General features: G+C 33.9%; 1 protein-coding gene and 1 pseudogene across 3 annotated transcripts in view; one reads left to right on the top strand and one right to left on the bottom strand.

The window, feature by feature from the left end:
* KCNA4 (potassium voltage-gated channel subfamily A member 4) overlaps nucleotides 1-15,318 on the top strand; it is a 434,546-nt gene that overhangs the window by 335,206 nt on the left and 84,022 nt on the right. The window lies entirely within an intron of this gene.
* LOC118603335 lies at nucleotides 4,064-4,182 on the bottom strand (annotated as a pseudogene).

Here is a 15,318-nt window from a genome sequence, read left to right as displayed (position 1 = left end):
TTAAATTAATGCAATGAATGTTGTTGTTTAGCTCGAACAGAGAAAGAGAGAATTTACTTAACCCAATAGTATCAGATAAAATCACACTTCTGCACACACATATATGTCATATGCTTTTTTCGTTTTTAAATAATTAAAATAGAAAAAGAATTGTTCAAATGGCACTTAACCTACTTTCATGATGTCAAAGACATTTTGAGATCTCGTAGAACAGTACTTTTCAAGTTTTCATGTTCATCAAATCACCTAGGGATCTTGTTAAACCAAAGATTTGGCGAGATTCAGGAGTTCTTAGGTAAGGCATGAAGTTCGCATTTCTAGCAAGCTGCCTGGTGATGCTAATGCTGCTGGTTTGGACCAACCATGCTTTGAATAGTGAAGTTGTAGAGCATCAGGGTCATGCTTATGAAAACTAATTACCACTGTATGGGGATAAGCTAGTTAATACTAAGTGCTGATTTATGTAATACCTGATAACTCATAGTATAATATAGTTACTGAATGGTTTAAAAAATTTAAGAACTAGGAGATAGCAGAAATTTCTGGTTCTAGGCTTTCCTGTACTGGAAGTAACAATTCTCAATATGTATGTAGTACTTTGCAAAATAATTTTACACAGTTTAGGTCACATAGTTTTATGTCAATCCTCTCAACAACCATGTGGAGTAAGTCAAACAAGCATTTTCTTTTTATTTTCCTTATGAGTATTCTAAAACTGAGAGTTGGTGTGATTTGTACTGTTTCACACTGTTATTCGGCAAGAAAGCCACAACTCAAATCCATATCTTCTAATCACAAGTTGAGTTCTTTCTACTGATAGTGATTTTGTGTGGATCACAAAGAGTCCTTCTTTCATTTATAGAATGATTCAAGTTCAATTAGATCAGTGGCCATCAGCCTTCACTATTCATCAAATTACCTTGGGGACACACATAAAATAGCACTGACCAGCTCCATCCCAAAGCAATTGACCCAGAAGCTCTAGGAGTAGATACCATTTCTTTTAATACTCTAAGCACATTCTGATGAATAGTAAAGACTGAGAACCAATGATATTTGATGGCCACCAAGGTATCTTTAAGTGCAGGAGTTCTATCCATCTATAAAGGTAGATTTTTGTCCCTATCTTCCTTTAGGAAAATCTCATTAGCAATGGAATCCAAATAAATAAGTATGGATAAGTCTATCACTGACTTTGGTAAAGATGTTAAATTATGATTTCATAAGTTTTTACTGTTTGTCTCATTGCACAGGTCTTTAAAATGCTGGTAGATTTTAGCTGATACTTTAAAAATTTCAAATGAATATTTTAGTTTGCTCCTTGCATCCACACTCTATGCAATTATTACATTATAATTTCTGAGTTTCCTATTAGTTCTTTGAACCTGGCACTGAGTATTTAGGCTTCTATTTGGGCTTTCATTGCAGTGGCCGTCTAAACGCTTATGATTGTTTTTGGCATGTCCGTGACCTCTCAAGGATGTGGGTATAAAGTGTGCTTACATAGTTACCAGGTTACATGAGAGTTCTATGTCAGAAATTGTGTAAATGGTATAGAAATAGTTCCTTCTAAGAGCTGAAATTTCAGTACTAAGGCCCCCCTATGTAAATTTTGCAAAACTTTAGGCTGTTGGAAGCATATGGTTCTGTTTTTCTTTTACAGAATCATTTGCTTTTCTGTAGTTGTCATAAGATCAAGAGGAACAGTATAGTCAATGGCTCACCCTAGTATATTCCATTCCATTGATCATTTTTCAAAGTTGAATAGACAGGAGGAAAATGAAGGCTTTGAACTCCTGGGAAGAACCAAGAAGGATTTCAGCCTTCCTGGAGTAATCCTTGAATATTTGATCACCTATGGCCTATTCCATCTGGAAGCATCCTAATTCTATATGATGTCACTGGGCCAATGATGAGTCTCTAAGGTCCTTTAAGAAGGACTGTACTTTCTGACTTGCACGTTCTATAAGTAGGCAGTTTATTCAATAAGGAAATGAAATGCATACTGATCCAAAAAAGACTATGATATTGACTTATTGGAATAGCAGGTGCAAAATGATCTTTTTGACAATAGATCATTAATACCAGTTCCTAGATATTTTAGCCTGATCTTCTTGCCTTTCTTATATCGTTTGTTTGAAGATGTTCAAGGGGTTCAGAGATTCTTTTTAATTTGATTTTACTGTGAGATTTTTAGACTTTAGGGAAAATTATCTGGTTGTCATTATAAAATACATTTTTATTCACCATAGCTAAATGGTTCTGTTGCACCCCATTACCTTTATTAATTTCTAGATTTTCCTATTTCTTTTTACACTGTCATATCTTTAATAATATCACTTCTGGCCTCCATGGACCTCACAGAGAGAGGATTCTTTTTGTTTGGGAGATTCCAAGTGTATTTTCTTCTTCTCCTTCCCTGGTAAACAGCTTTATCTGAGCCCAGCTGAGCCTGGCCTCCCAGAAAACATTTGGCTACCATTGCTCTTGGGAGATAGTTACTCTACTCACAAGGTATTAAAATTTTTTCCTGCTCCATTAATTCCCCTGTTTGTATCTGGAAACTTTATTTTCTAGTGGATTCTTTATGCAATTTGTAGCTGTTTCTCTACAAGGCAAAGTATGGCATTGTCAGTTGACATTAAATAATAAATGTTAGCAAAGTGATTGTTCTTATTTTGAATTAATAATATTTTATTAGAATTTATTAGAGCACTCGACTGGTTGTGTCAGAGCCAATTGTTCATGCGCGCATTGAGCACACCTTCCTAATTCAGTGTTCAGTCTCTCTCTTTCTTTGATGTGAGGAGAATACGTCTTTGTAGTAGGTTGGAAAATCCAAGTTTTAACTCTTCCTGTGTTAGTCTGAAGGCTGGATTGATATATAATATAAATGTCTAAATATTAAGAACAGTAGAAATTTAACTTTTCAAAGGGAAAAATTCAGATAGTTGAGTCTGATGACAGATGGCATCACATATTTATCCCATTCTTAGAGTTTTTGCCCTTTTGTTAGGGTTTAAATCGAAGTACAACCTAGGTCAAAACATCTTTAGGTTTGTTTGGTTTCAGAGTTAAATATCAAATATTTACCTCTGAAAATGAGACAGAAAGAGACAAGCTAGTTGTATCAAATATCAATTTTCTGTCCCTCCATATCACCTCTCCAGCGGTCTTCATTTTATATTTTGCCTTAAGGATCTGAATTTTATATACATTTATATACTGGTTTCTGACAGTGTTTGACCAATAAGAAGTCATGGCAAGAGATCAAGAGAAGGGAAGAGGAAGGTAGGATTTTATGTCCTTTGGCTCCCTCCCTGGGAGGTTGCTCCAAGCTAGCTGTGTTTTCCTATGAAACGTTCCTGCTCTTCTCAAGGTGACCCTTTTTATAAGACTCTCTCCAACCAATGCTGGGGACCTCTCATCTCCTATTTCTTCTGGCCTTGAGATGATAGCAGCTCTATTAGAGTCATTAGTTTCATCATTCTCTACTATACCCTCTGATTTTCTTATAAATATGATTGTGCTATTTCAAACTACAGGGATCCTGCATGATTCACTAGTATTAACATATAGGTTTGTGTGTATGGGATATCTATTTGTCTTATCTCTAAGTATGAGGGATAAGAACCTATTAACTATACATAACTTCCAACCTTTAAGAAACCTGGACTTGTGATACAAACTATGAGTAATGAGTTGTGGGGACTAATGAGAGGTGAGAAAGTATATCAATAGTCCCCACTTATGCATGGGGATATGTTCCAAGATCTCCAGTGGATGCCTGAAATTGGAGGCTGTTCCTAACTCTATACTTTATATCTATATCTGTATCTATATACCAATCTATCTATATCTATCTATTATCTATCTATCTATCTATCTATCTATCTATCTATCTATCTATCTATCTATCTATATCTATCTATCTTTCATCTATCTATATCATCTATCTATCTATCATCATCTATCTATCTATATTTAGGCAAAGCAAACTTTGGTTGACCTCACAGATTGCAAGGACCTTGTCAGCTTACAATCCCTTATTTTTTATTTTTTACACCTAAAGCACCTGGTCTTCCTAGGTAGTCTCCTATCCAAGTACTAACCAGGCCTGACCCTGTTTAGCTTCCGAGATCAAATGGGATCGGGCTTGTTCAGGGTGGCATAGCCATAGACTATATTTTTCTTATACATACATACCTATGATAATGTTTAATTTAAAAATTAGGCACAGTAAGAGACTAAGAACAATAACTAATATAACAGAACAATTATAACAATATACTGTAATAAAAGTTATGTGAATGTGGTCTCTGTTTTTCTTTCTGTCTCTGCCTGTTTCTCTCTCTCTGAATATAGATGGCTTCTAAGTAACAAAAGAGTGGGTAGCATATACTGAGTAGGTATGCTGGACAAAGGGACGATTCACATTCTGGATGGGGTGGAGTTGATTGGACCAAAATTTTATCATGCTACTCCAGATGACATGTAATTTAAAATATACAAATTATTTCTTTCTTAATTTTTCCATTTAATATTTTTGGACCATGATTAACCATGATAATTAAAGCTGAGGAAAACCAAACCACAGTTAAAGGGGAGGAGAGACTACGGTATTTGTAATATTTTAGGATGGTATCCAATTGATATGCATTCGTACAACCATATATTGCTCATAACTGGCTTTCATTCTGATTGGCCACAAATCTGTATTGAGAAGTAGTTTGAAAACACTGGTAATACTGATCTATATTAATTTTCCTGTGGATAAATTGCTACTTGGTAAACTTTTTTTCCACCTGAAAATTGGCAGAGAAAAGCTTTATTTGAGCGTTAGTAAGCTATAGGACTGTAAGACATTTTGAAGGAATTAAAAAGCAGTTAATTTAAAACTCAAACTCTTAAAAATATTTTTAGAAATAAGATTATACATGATTAATTTATAATACTGAAATTTTAATGCAGTGGTTTTTATTTAATTGGGCATAGTCCAATATTTTTTTTAAGTTTATTTCAAATTCACTTTGTAGTTTTATAATGTTCAAATCAATGGGACTCAACTTGTTTCATCACTTGTATGCAAGAAGCAGTCCATTTACAAATACACTACCTATAACCTGAAAAAGAAAAATAAGCCATAATCATAGCTTTATCATAATATTCACAGTAGCTATCATTTATAGAGAAATTTCTATGTTCTAGGCAGTCACTGTGTAGACTTCATAGGCAATATATTATTTAATCCTTTACTCAACAAATATTTTTTGAGAACCATTACATTTTAGTTTTTCAGTTAAGGGAAATAGGACTTAGAGAGATCTAACTTGCCCCTAAACATATATTTAATTAGCATCTAACTGAATTTGATCTGTGGACTCTAACTCCAAAGCCCCTGCTCTCAACTATTATGATAAACTGTTTCCCAGAACTTTTTTAAAGCTTAAAGCAATTGTTATTTGTAAAACAGCAATCACAAAATTTTTGATGATCATTAATCAAAGTAGGAAGGATTATTTGTAATTGTATTAGCGTATACTTTTATTTCTTGACATTCTCATCTAAATTGACTCAGTAGATATTTTAGTAATACCTATTAAATGTAAGGTATAGAGTAGAATTGTCCAAATGAGAACTGAATGGAGTAACTGTGGGACTGTTAAGGAGGAATATATGTGAGGAGAATCCTAATGAAATGATTGACAGGATTATTTAATTAAAAACCTAGATTTAGAAGGGAAACATTATTTGGTTCAGTTTTTTCTTTTATACGATAATGAAATAGAAACCTAGATACAGTGGCCTCCCAAAGGACACTGTAGAAATATCTGAGGACATTTAGTAAGAAAAGACTTCCTTCAACGATTCCATTAAAACCAAAGCAAGGGGTCACAACAAATATCAAAAATTATGAAATAAGAAAACTTTATTGAATTAATGGATGTAATTATTGAGGATTTATAGCTTCTAATCCAGTTAAAGATGAGACAAACATTCATTATATTCCTCCTGATGTAAAAACACACCACCATAATTGTTGCCAAATACTCATCATTCATACTCATAGTGTTTTTATGTAACTTATCTTCTGAAATTTCTATGTATCACAGCATTAAATCCTAAATTTAGAATGTCACTTCTATTTTCTAATATACATTAAAATAAGCAATCCTTAGATTTTTTTTTTTATGTATAGATACACGCTACTTAAAACCAGGCAGTATATTATGTGAGGTAAGGGTTCTACACATTAAGAAAGACTTGCTTAGCGCATACTGTAGTAAGGGTTAAGTAAATGTTAGGTTATTTCGACAGAGACTACAAAGTGGCCATAAACTAATATATTCAGAAATGTTTCTGACATTGGAAAATCCAGTTCTGAGCTAATGTCTTGATCAACTAAGACATTTGTGGAGTGCAAAAGTTAGCATAACAATGGAAGGATCCATCTATACAGGTGAGTTTTGTGGGGATTATCGTGTTCCCTGCATTTGCTATTGATAATGGAGGCTAATCTTAGCCCTTAGCTTGGCCTTCCATATTGTTTAATGAAGATGAATGGTATATGCTAAAGACTGGCATTATCAGCTCTCCCTAGCTTTGTGTCAATTTTCAATGTTCTTGATGGATATATTATATGCAATGTTCACTCATAAACTATTTCAGAGCATTCTTCTGCCTTTAATATATATGGTACTAATAGGGATGAGAATGTTGCTATTGATAAGTACCAGCATAGACACTTTTCTCATTCAATTAATAGATGACTATGCAATCATGTGTCAAACAGTATCCTTTGCTGAGCTGACATTTGCACCACCATTAATTTTTCATAATTAGATTATAAATAGTCCTTTTGTGGAATTAGGACAATGAAGTTTAAAGATATAGAAATATATACATGCAATTCTTTCACTGAAATTAGTCCTAAACAAAAAAGAAGAAGTAACTGGTTAGAAATATATAAGAAATGGGATCCTCAGGAGAAAATTGTCATGTCTTTCTAGAATTCCTGATAGTGAAGAGAACGAGTGCTAGATATAGAAAGTCATAGACATTAGACTTCAGAGAACAGGTAGTGTCAATAAAAAGTAACTTCATTAGAGTCAAAAATTTCTGGTCCCCAAATACAGAGGAAACTAACCAGGAGATAAAGGCACAAAAGCTAAGGTCCATGGTTTTACTATAAGGAAAAAAAAAAAAAAAAAAAGGAAAGGAAAAAAACTTTCCTCCCCCTCAGCAGCTGGCGCTTGTGCAATTCCCTGATTGTTAGAACTACTGGGACTTCAGTTCTTGGCCAGGTTATAAAGTGAATAGTTTAAAACTTTCTAATTTAAATTGTGTATCTCCCCCCCACCCCCCGCTACTTTTTTGGACTGTAGCTTCATTTTTATTCCTTTTTGAATCCTCTCTCTATGGAAATACAGAGAAAATTCAGTGTTACACAGTGTTCCAAATCTTATAGATAGGTTATTTATCTTTTCTCATTTCTCCATCTCTAGGTACCACAATAGACAAGCACACAGGGATCTTTGCAATGGCACAATGTGAATTCTATATGAAATTTAAAATGCCTCTCTGCTCTGAGGGGAAATAGCTATTTCAGGTAATCACTGCTCCTGGGTACTGGGAAGCAGGAAAACATCATGGAGCAATAGATAAGAGTGTCTCTCTTAAGACAGATGTGGAGCAGGGCTTTTCTTCAGCTTACGAGTATGGCCTACCCCCTCACTCTTTATAGTCCACCAACATTTGACTTCCTTTTTTTTTCTCCTAATGTACAAAGATGTCCTCTACTGTATGAGACTCTTGTAGGAAAGTCATTTGTTCTTCCTGAACAGATTCTGTTCATCCCTCTCTGAGTTTGCAACAGAACATCATAGACTGGGTGACTTATAAACAACAGAAATTTATTTCTCACAGTTCTGAAGGCTGGAATGTCTGAGATCAAGATGCCAGCAGGTTCTGTGTGTGGTGAGGGCGTGTTTCTTTGTTCATTGATGTCTGTCTTCTCCCTGTGTCCTCATATGTCAGAAGGGCCAAGAGAATTCTTTGAGGTCTCTTTTATAAGGACACTAATCCCACTCATGAGAGCTCCACCCTCATGACCCAATCACCTCCCAGAGGCTCCACCTCCTAATACCATCACATTGCGGGTTAGAATTCCAATATATGAATTGTGAATTCAAACATTTAGTTCCTAGCAATCCTAACTTCCTAAAAATACCTACTTCTCATTAAAGTCTTAACATCAATACTCCTTGAGGAGTCTTACCATCCTAAATGAAGTTAACTTCCCTTTTGCACACACTCATGAAGCCTACATTTCTGTTTCAAAACAATTTATTAAATTTATAACTAAAGAATTATTTATATTACTTTTTAATTTCACATATTTTGCCCCCACCAGACAGTAAAGTGTCAGGAGGGGCAAGCACCATATGGGTCTTATTTAACACCCGAAATATAGTAGAAGTTCAACAAATATTTTTTGAATGAACAAATAATTAAATGGCATTCACCAGCTCAGAAGCAGGCAGGAAACTTCTTTCCTGGCAGATAGATGAATTGCTGCATAAACAGAAGCTGAGTAGTGCAGAAAAAGCATTTGATTTGGAGTCAGAATTTTTGGGTTCAAGTTCTAACTTTGTCAACTTGTAGCCGTTTGCTAGGAAGAAGACACCACAAAGTTATGTCCTTCAATGATAGCATGAAGACTTTTTCCTCAAATCATTTCTTGTCGTAAAAAAACTATTTAGATTCTAAAATGTATATGAGGTTTTGAAAGTCTTTTGTTAATATTTATTGAGATCTCATTGACAAATAAAATTATATATATTCAAAGTGTACAATACTATTTGATGAACACATACATTATGAAATGATTACCATATCAAGTCAATTAGCATATATTATCACCGCACCTAGCTACATTTTTTCTTTTTGGAAATTTTAATTTTATAAAATTTCAAGTATCTTAGTACAGTATGATTAACTCTAGATACTATGCCACACGTTAGCTCCTCAGAATTTATCATGTTATAACTCAACTTTTGTACCCTTTGACCAGCATCTTCCCATTTCCTCTACCCCCCAGCCCCTGGGAACCATCATTGTACTCTCTGTTTCTATGAGTTTGACTTTTTTTTTTTTTAGATTCAAGGGTTCTTCACAATAGAAAAATTGTGCATTATATAGAACAATATTGTCCACGAAGGCAGTGACAGCACTATTTGGCAATTTTTTTTTTAATGTCGCAATATCCTTGATTAAAATATGGGAGAAAATGATAAAATTTTGCTATCTTAAAATTTGATAAAATGCTAAACAAAGTGTTAATAACAATAATTACAAAACCTTCAAAATTTACAATAGCTTCTCATCGCATGTAACAGAATTCCAGAGAGAATAATGCTGTTACTTAAGAGGCTTCTGAGCTTCTTTGTCTTCCTGCTTGTTTGTGCACAGTGGCAACACTGAAGGCCAGAGATTAAAATTAGGTATTATCTGAGATAAAATGGTGAATTCGGTCCATTTCAAGATACAACTCTTCAGTACTGCGGTATGCATAATTTTGTATGAGATGGTTAAGGAGATAGTGAAAATGTGTAACAGACACTACTTTGCAAAGGATCTATTTATAATAAGCGATACAGAAATAGCCATGAGGTGGGTAGAGAGACTCCTTTGCTATGCAGGATAGTGAGCACAGCCCCACCCATCAGAGAAGCCTCAGAGGATGTTGGCTGCCTCTGTAAATGAAGATGCTACAATAGCATTGTTGGAGACCAGGCTTTATTGGGCTCCAAGCTCTTGAGAGTAATCCTCTTTTTCTTTCCAGTATGTACTTTATCGTAACTCACTTTACTGATCTTGTTTCCTCACAGGATGCTGTTCAAAGACAGTTTATCAGTTCAGCTGAAACAAGATTTTAAAATGGTGACTTCAGTGTCTGGCTTCAGTTTCCTTGGTAATTTGTTATCACTAACTCTTGCAAGAGTCCTGAGAGAGACCTAGGAACATGTGGCTTGCTGAGGCAGGTCAGTGGTGTGGGCCAGGTACTGGATACTGAGAAGGAATATGAGAAGGGAGGGTGGACTGCTCAGCATTTTCAACTTGTAACCTTTTTTGGCTTTCTTTCGAAAATCATTAGAAACATAAATATATACAGCATAGGAAATACAGTCAATAATGTAATTATATTCAATGCCAGGTGGGTACTAGAGTTATCAAGGTGATCACTTCCGAAAATATATAAATGTCTAATCACTATGTTGTAAAACTGAAACTAATATAATATTGTATACCAACTATAATATCAAAATTTTTGCAAAAAGATAAATACAAAACAGTTCTGCTGGGTGAAAGGAGTGCCCATGACCAATCCAGGAAGGAGGGCTTAGAGTAGAAAGCACGGCTCTATCCACATGTGCTGAACACAAGCCAAGTGTAGAAAAGGACCTAGGCGAAGATCACTTTGATGCGCTGTCATTAAGTTTGAAAAATGATATGAGTCCATGCAAGAACCTGCACATGGATGTTTGTAGCAGCTTTGTTCATAAATTGCCAAAACTTGGAAGCAACCAAAAGGTGCTTCAGTATGTGAATGGATAAATAAACCGTGGTACATCCAAACAATGGAATATTATCCAGTGCTGAAAACAAATGAGTTATCAAGCCATGAAAAGACAAGGAGGGGGCCTTAAGTACATATTACTCAGTGAACGAAGCTAATCTGAAAAGGCTACATACTATATGATTCCAACCGTATGACATTCTGGAAAACGGCAAAACTCTGGAGATTGTAAAAAGATCTGTGATTACCAGAAGGTGGGGAGAGGGGAGGGATGAATAGGTGGAGCACAGAGGAATTTTAGGACAGTGAAAACCTGTGCAATATTATAAAGATGGAAAAATGACATTACACATTTGTACAAACCCACAGAATGAACAACACCAAGAGTGACTTTAAGGTAAACTAAGGACTTTGAGTGATCATTGTGTCTATGTAGGTTCATCCTTGGTAACGAACGTACAACAAATGTAACAAGCACACAGCTCTGGTGAGCGATGTTGATAATTGGGAATCTGTGCATGTGCAGGGGTAGGAGGTATATGGTAAATCTCTGTATCTTCCTCTTAATTTTTTTGCAAAGCTAAAACTGCTCTAAAAAAGTATTTTAAAAAATATGAGCGATGACAGCCCTCAGTATGCACCTGTACTTCTCCAGTCACACTGCTCTAAAGTACACTCTGCTGTTACTCTGAGATATCTCATTAAGCTCTCTTTGTACTGGATCTCCAGTTACCTTTATCATGTAATGGCCTCTTTATTGGTTCTGTTTATCTTTTGGCTAGAGCGAGACTTTCAATAACTTCTTGAGACAGATGCATAGATGGTACACATTTTGAACTTTTGCTTTTCTGAAAATGTCTTTACCCTGTTTTTTGTTTGTTTGTTTTTTTGGCCTGGTAATAAAATTCTATAGTTGGAAAAATTTACTTTAGAATTTTGAAAATTGTCCTTCTATCTCTCTCCCCCACTGCCCCTGTAAACTTAGAGGATTTTTTCTTTGTATCCAGTGTTATGAGATTTCACAATGATAGGTCTTGATATGGACTGGTTTTTCAGCCATTGAGCTGAGCACTTGATGTGTCCTTTTAATTGTTCAGTTCTGGGATTTTTTTCTTAAATTATTTTGTTTATTTTGTATTCTCTCTCTTTTTTCATATATTCACATGCTCAATGTTTTCTCCACATCTTTTCAGCTTTACGAGCATGTTTTTCAGCTATATTTTTTTTCCACTACAAACATACATGTGCTTGTTCTGTATCTGTTACCTATATATAATCCCTCATTTCATATATAAAAATCTCATTACTTCTGCCTATGTACCATAGAAAAGTATTCCATAAATGAGATTGTTTTGTTGTTATATTCTGCAATATTAATTTGACCAGCCATAAACAGACGACTTTGGCAAAATTTTACAATTCACATTCCCAGAGTCAACCTACTGGGAAAATGTTTGTCCACATTGTTGCAAGTAGTGTATATTACTACTCTTTATAATTATTACTAACCTGATAAAACTATATTTAATTGTTGCTTTATTTTTAATTCTCTATACTTGTGGTTGAGCACCTTTGTACATATTTTCTGGACATTTTCAGCTCCTCTTCTGAAAGTTGCTTATTTGTATCCAGTTGACAACTTTATTATAAGGTTGTTTGATTTTTTTTTTGAATGGGTAGATGAAGTTTTTCAAATAATAAGTATAATAAATTTTTGTTGTATATTTTATTGTAAATATTTTTTAATGCCATTATTTATTTTACAACTGTTATAATGTTTATTTTGCACTATAAAGTTACATTTATAAACATCCATATGTCTTGGTTCTAGTTGTATTGTCATAGTCAAAAATGTCCCCCACCCATAAGTTATACACAAAGTCTATTTTCTACAGACTATGCAGTTCTGCTTTGGCTTAAATTATTTTAATTATTTATTTTTGCATTTACTAATCATTGTATGTGGTTTTTAAATTTTGTATATGATATGAAGAAGAAAATTAAGTTTTATTTTTCTTTCTAATAAGAAGTTATTTATTCTAGTTGAATTTATTAAATAAATCTTCTTTCTTTCTGTGATTTAAACTGCCATCTTGGTTGCATATTGTTTTCATATCTACTTTATTCTATTTGTTGATTCTGGTTTTGTTACAATAGTCTATTAATCTATTTCTGAGCCAATATCACACAATTTTGAATTTAAGGCAATCATCTAGTTCATGTAGTATCAAAAAGCGCATCCTTCTTTAGTATTCTTTATTTTCTTAAATGTTCTTGGATATTTGATGATTTTTTTAAAGAACTGGATTAAAATAATTCATGTTAACTTTGAATTATTTTAATCCAGTTCTTTAAAAAAATTAAGTTCTACAAAGAATCATATTCATTTATACTTAGAAACAATACATTTAAAGGACAGCCAGATCTTACAGGCTTTGCAAAATCCTCAAGGACTTTGGACTTTTTTCCTTGAGATCGGTGAGTTTAAGTGCATTTTTTGAAATCCAAAATGGAAAAGCGCTGAGAAACAAAAAAAAAAAAAAAAAAAACAATAGTTATATTTGAAATTTACTTTGTTTACAGGGTAAGGGATGATTGAACTAAAGTGGGCAAGATCTGAGGTAGGGAGCTCAGTAAAGCAGTTGTTATCATCAGGTGAAATAAAGGAAGTAAAAATGGTCTAAAGGAGGGGTTCATCTGTTGGGAAGCATAAGTGGATAGTTTTAAAAGATAGCAGAACTGAGTTGGGTAGGGAATGAATGAAGCTTTAAGATTTATAAATTTCATAACTTGGTTACCACATCCTGTGGTTGAAATGTAATTATCCAATATCCGATATCCATACTGCATGAAATACAATTTAGCCACAGAGCACAGATAATATGTAAATGTGTTTCTGACAGAACACTACATTCAAAAAGCAGGAAGCAAAATATCATAAATAAAATAAGTACAGTTATATCAACAAAAACAGTATATAAAAAATGTTAAGGAAATATATCGAAAAATACCACAAATAAAAGAAAAAAATGTTTAATTATATATCTAGTCAATTGTTATACAGAAAAGAATGGAACAATATGAAATTAGTAGTTCTTTTTAATTTTGCCCATAATAATTATTTTTAAAAGATATCATATCTTGAGCATTATATGGCTGAAACTATGCTGAACAACTACCAATGTTATTTTATTTGCTCTTCATAGATGTTCTTTTAAGAAAGACTGCTATTATTTTTCTCTTTTTTATTTTCTTATGAGTTGAAGAAGTTGCTGCTTACAGATATAAATTACATGCCAAAAGTCATTTATTCACTAATAAGAGAGAACCAGAACTGACGTGCAAGCTAACATTAAATAACTTTTTTAAGTGTTTCATATTCTTATCTCTTTCATTCTGCTGTGTACATATTCAGTACCAATTACTGTCAATTAATAAATGTTATCTTTTGGTGCCTGAGAGTAGAGATAGAAATTACAGATGGATAGAAGAAGATATTTTTTTCAAACACACAAAAGCAAAACACGACATTATTTATAAGGCCATGCACTCTAAAGAACCCCTAACTACCATCATTAACAAAAGCATCTGGTAGCCATTGAAAGTTCAAGGAAAATTTCATGGCTACATATATTAAAATTTATGAACCTAAAAAATTTATTCCTGTTTTAATTACCATTATCAGTAAAAATAATGTTCATTTTGGTCATAAAAATTTTTAAGTTTGAATGTAAATGTCTTCACCCTCAGCCACAAACCCACCCTTACCTTTTCTCTTTTGTTTTGGGTTATTTGGGTCATGTGGAGAGTGTGAAATAGAAAAAAATCATATTTTCTTTCATTCATGAATTTTTGTATAATTTTGTTTTTCAGTATAAGTGAGTCTCCCGAGTGGATTCTAATACTATGTTTAGTGACCTCTTTCTCTCTTTTCAGTAAACATGGATAAACTGAATTTTCAAGCAATCGAGCTATTCAGGGAAACGAACATGTTAAACACAGAGTGTGATCATAAGTCTAAGAATTTAAGACAATCATCTGGTTCATACAAATTCACATGAAACAAGGCCCTATAGTCTAGCTTTCAATTAGAATGAGTTGAAAGTTAAAGTTGTTCTGAGTGCTGTCAGCACAATTAACATCTGTATTTTCAGTAGTAGTCCAGGCCCCATGAATAGTGCCAGCATCATTTAAGATATACCTGCTAGTCAGTTAATTTGTGCTAAATATAGTTAACTAAAGAAGAGCAATTTCTCTTCTCTTTGACTTGCAATCAAGTACCTTCTAATCTGGGGTGATGGATTTTTGGCAGGAAAGTGGTAAGAGAAAAGTGCTTCATAATGAAAATCCATTCAATCAGGTTCAGCAAGTGAGAGAAAAGAAAAATGTTATTACAACAGAGAGGAAGCCAGGCGTTGTGACAGAAGGACTCTGGACCCCATAGAATGGCCCTGTATTTCATTCGGTTCTAGCCCTGCCTCTTCTTAGCTAATTAGTAAGACTCAGTTTCCCTATGAGAAAGTTGAGTTAAAAACAGTAGCTCACAGGGTAACTGTGAAGAAAATGCCAAAACAGTACCTGTGCATAGTACCAATGAACATTGCCTTCCATCTTCTCTTCGTCCTTCTTGTTCCTCCATCATTATCCTTCTCTTTCCAAATAATACTATTCTTGAAGAAAGAAAAACTACATTCCATGATATGTAGGTACCATGTGCATTGTTACTCTTTCTCTTGCTC

The sequence above is a fragment of the Rousettus aegyptiacus genome, unplaced genomic scaffold (genome assembly GCF_014176215.1).
Source record: "Rousettus aegyptiacus isolate mRouAeg1 unplaced genomic scaffold, mRouAeg1.p scaffold_m13_p_5, whole genome shotgun sequence".
In the NCBI taxonomy this organism is placed as follows: Eukaryota; Metazoa; Chordata; class Mammalia; order Chiroptera; family Pteropodidae; genus Rousettus; species Rousettus aegyptiacus.
The sequence above is the reverse complement of the archived record's forward strand: the minus strand, read 5'-3'. Positions and strand labels throughout refer to the sequence as shown.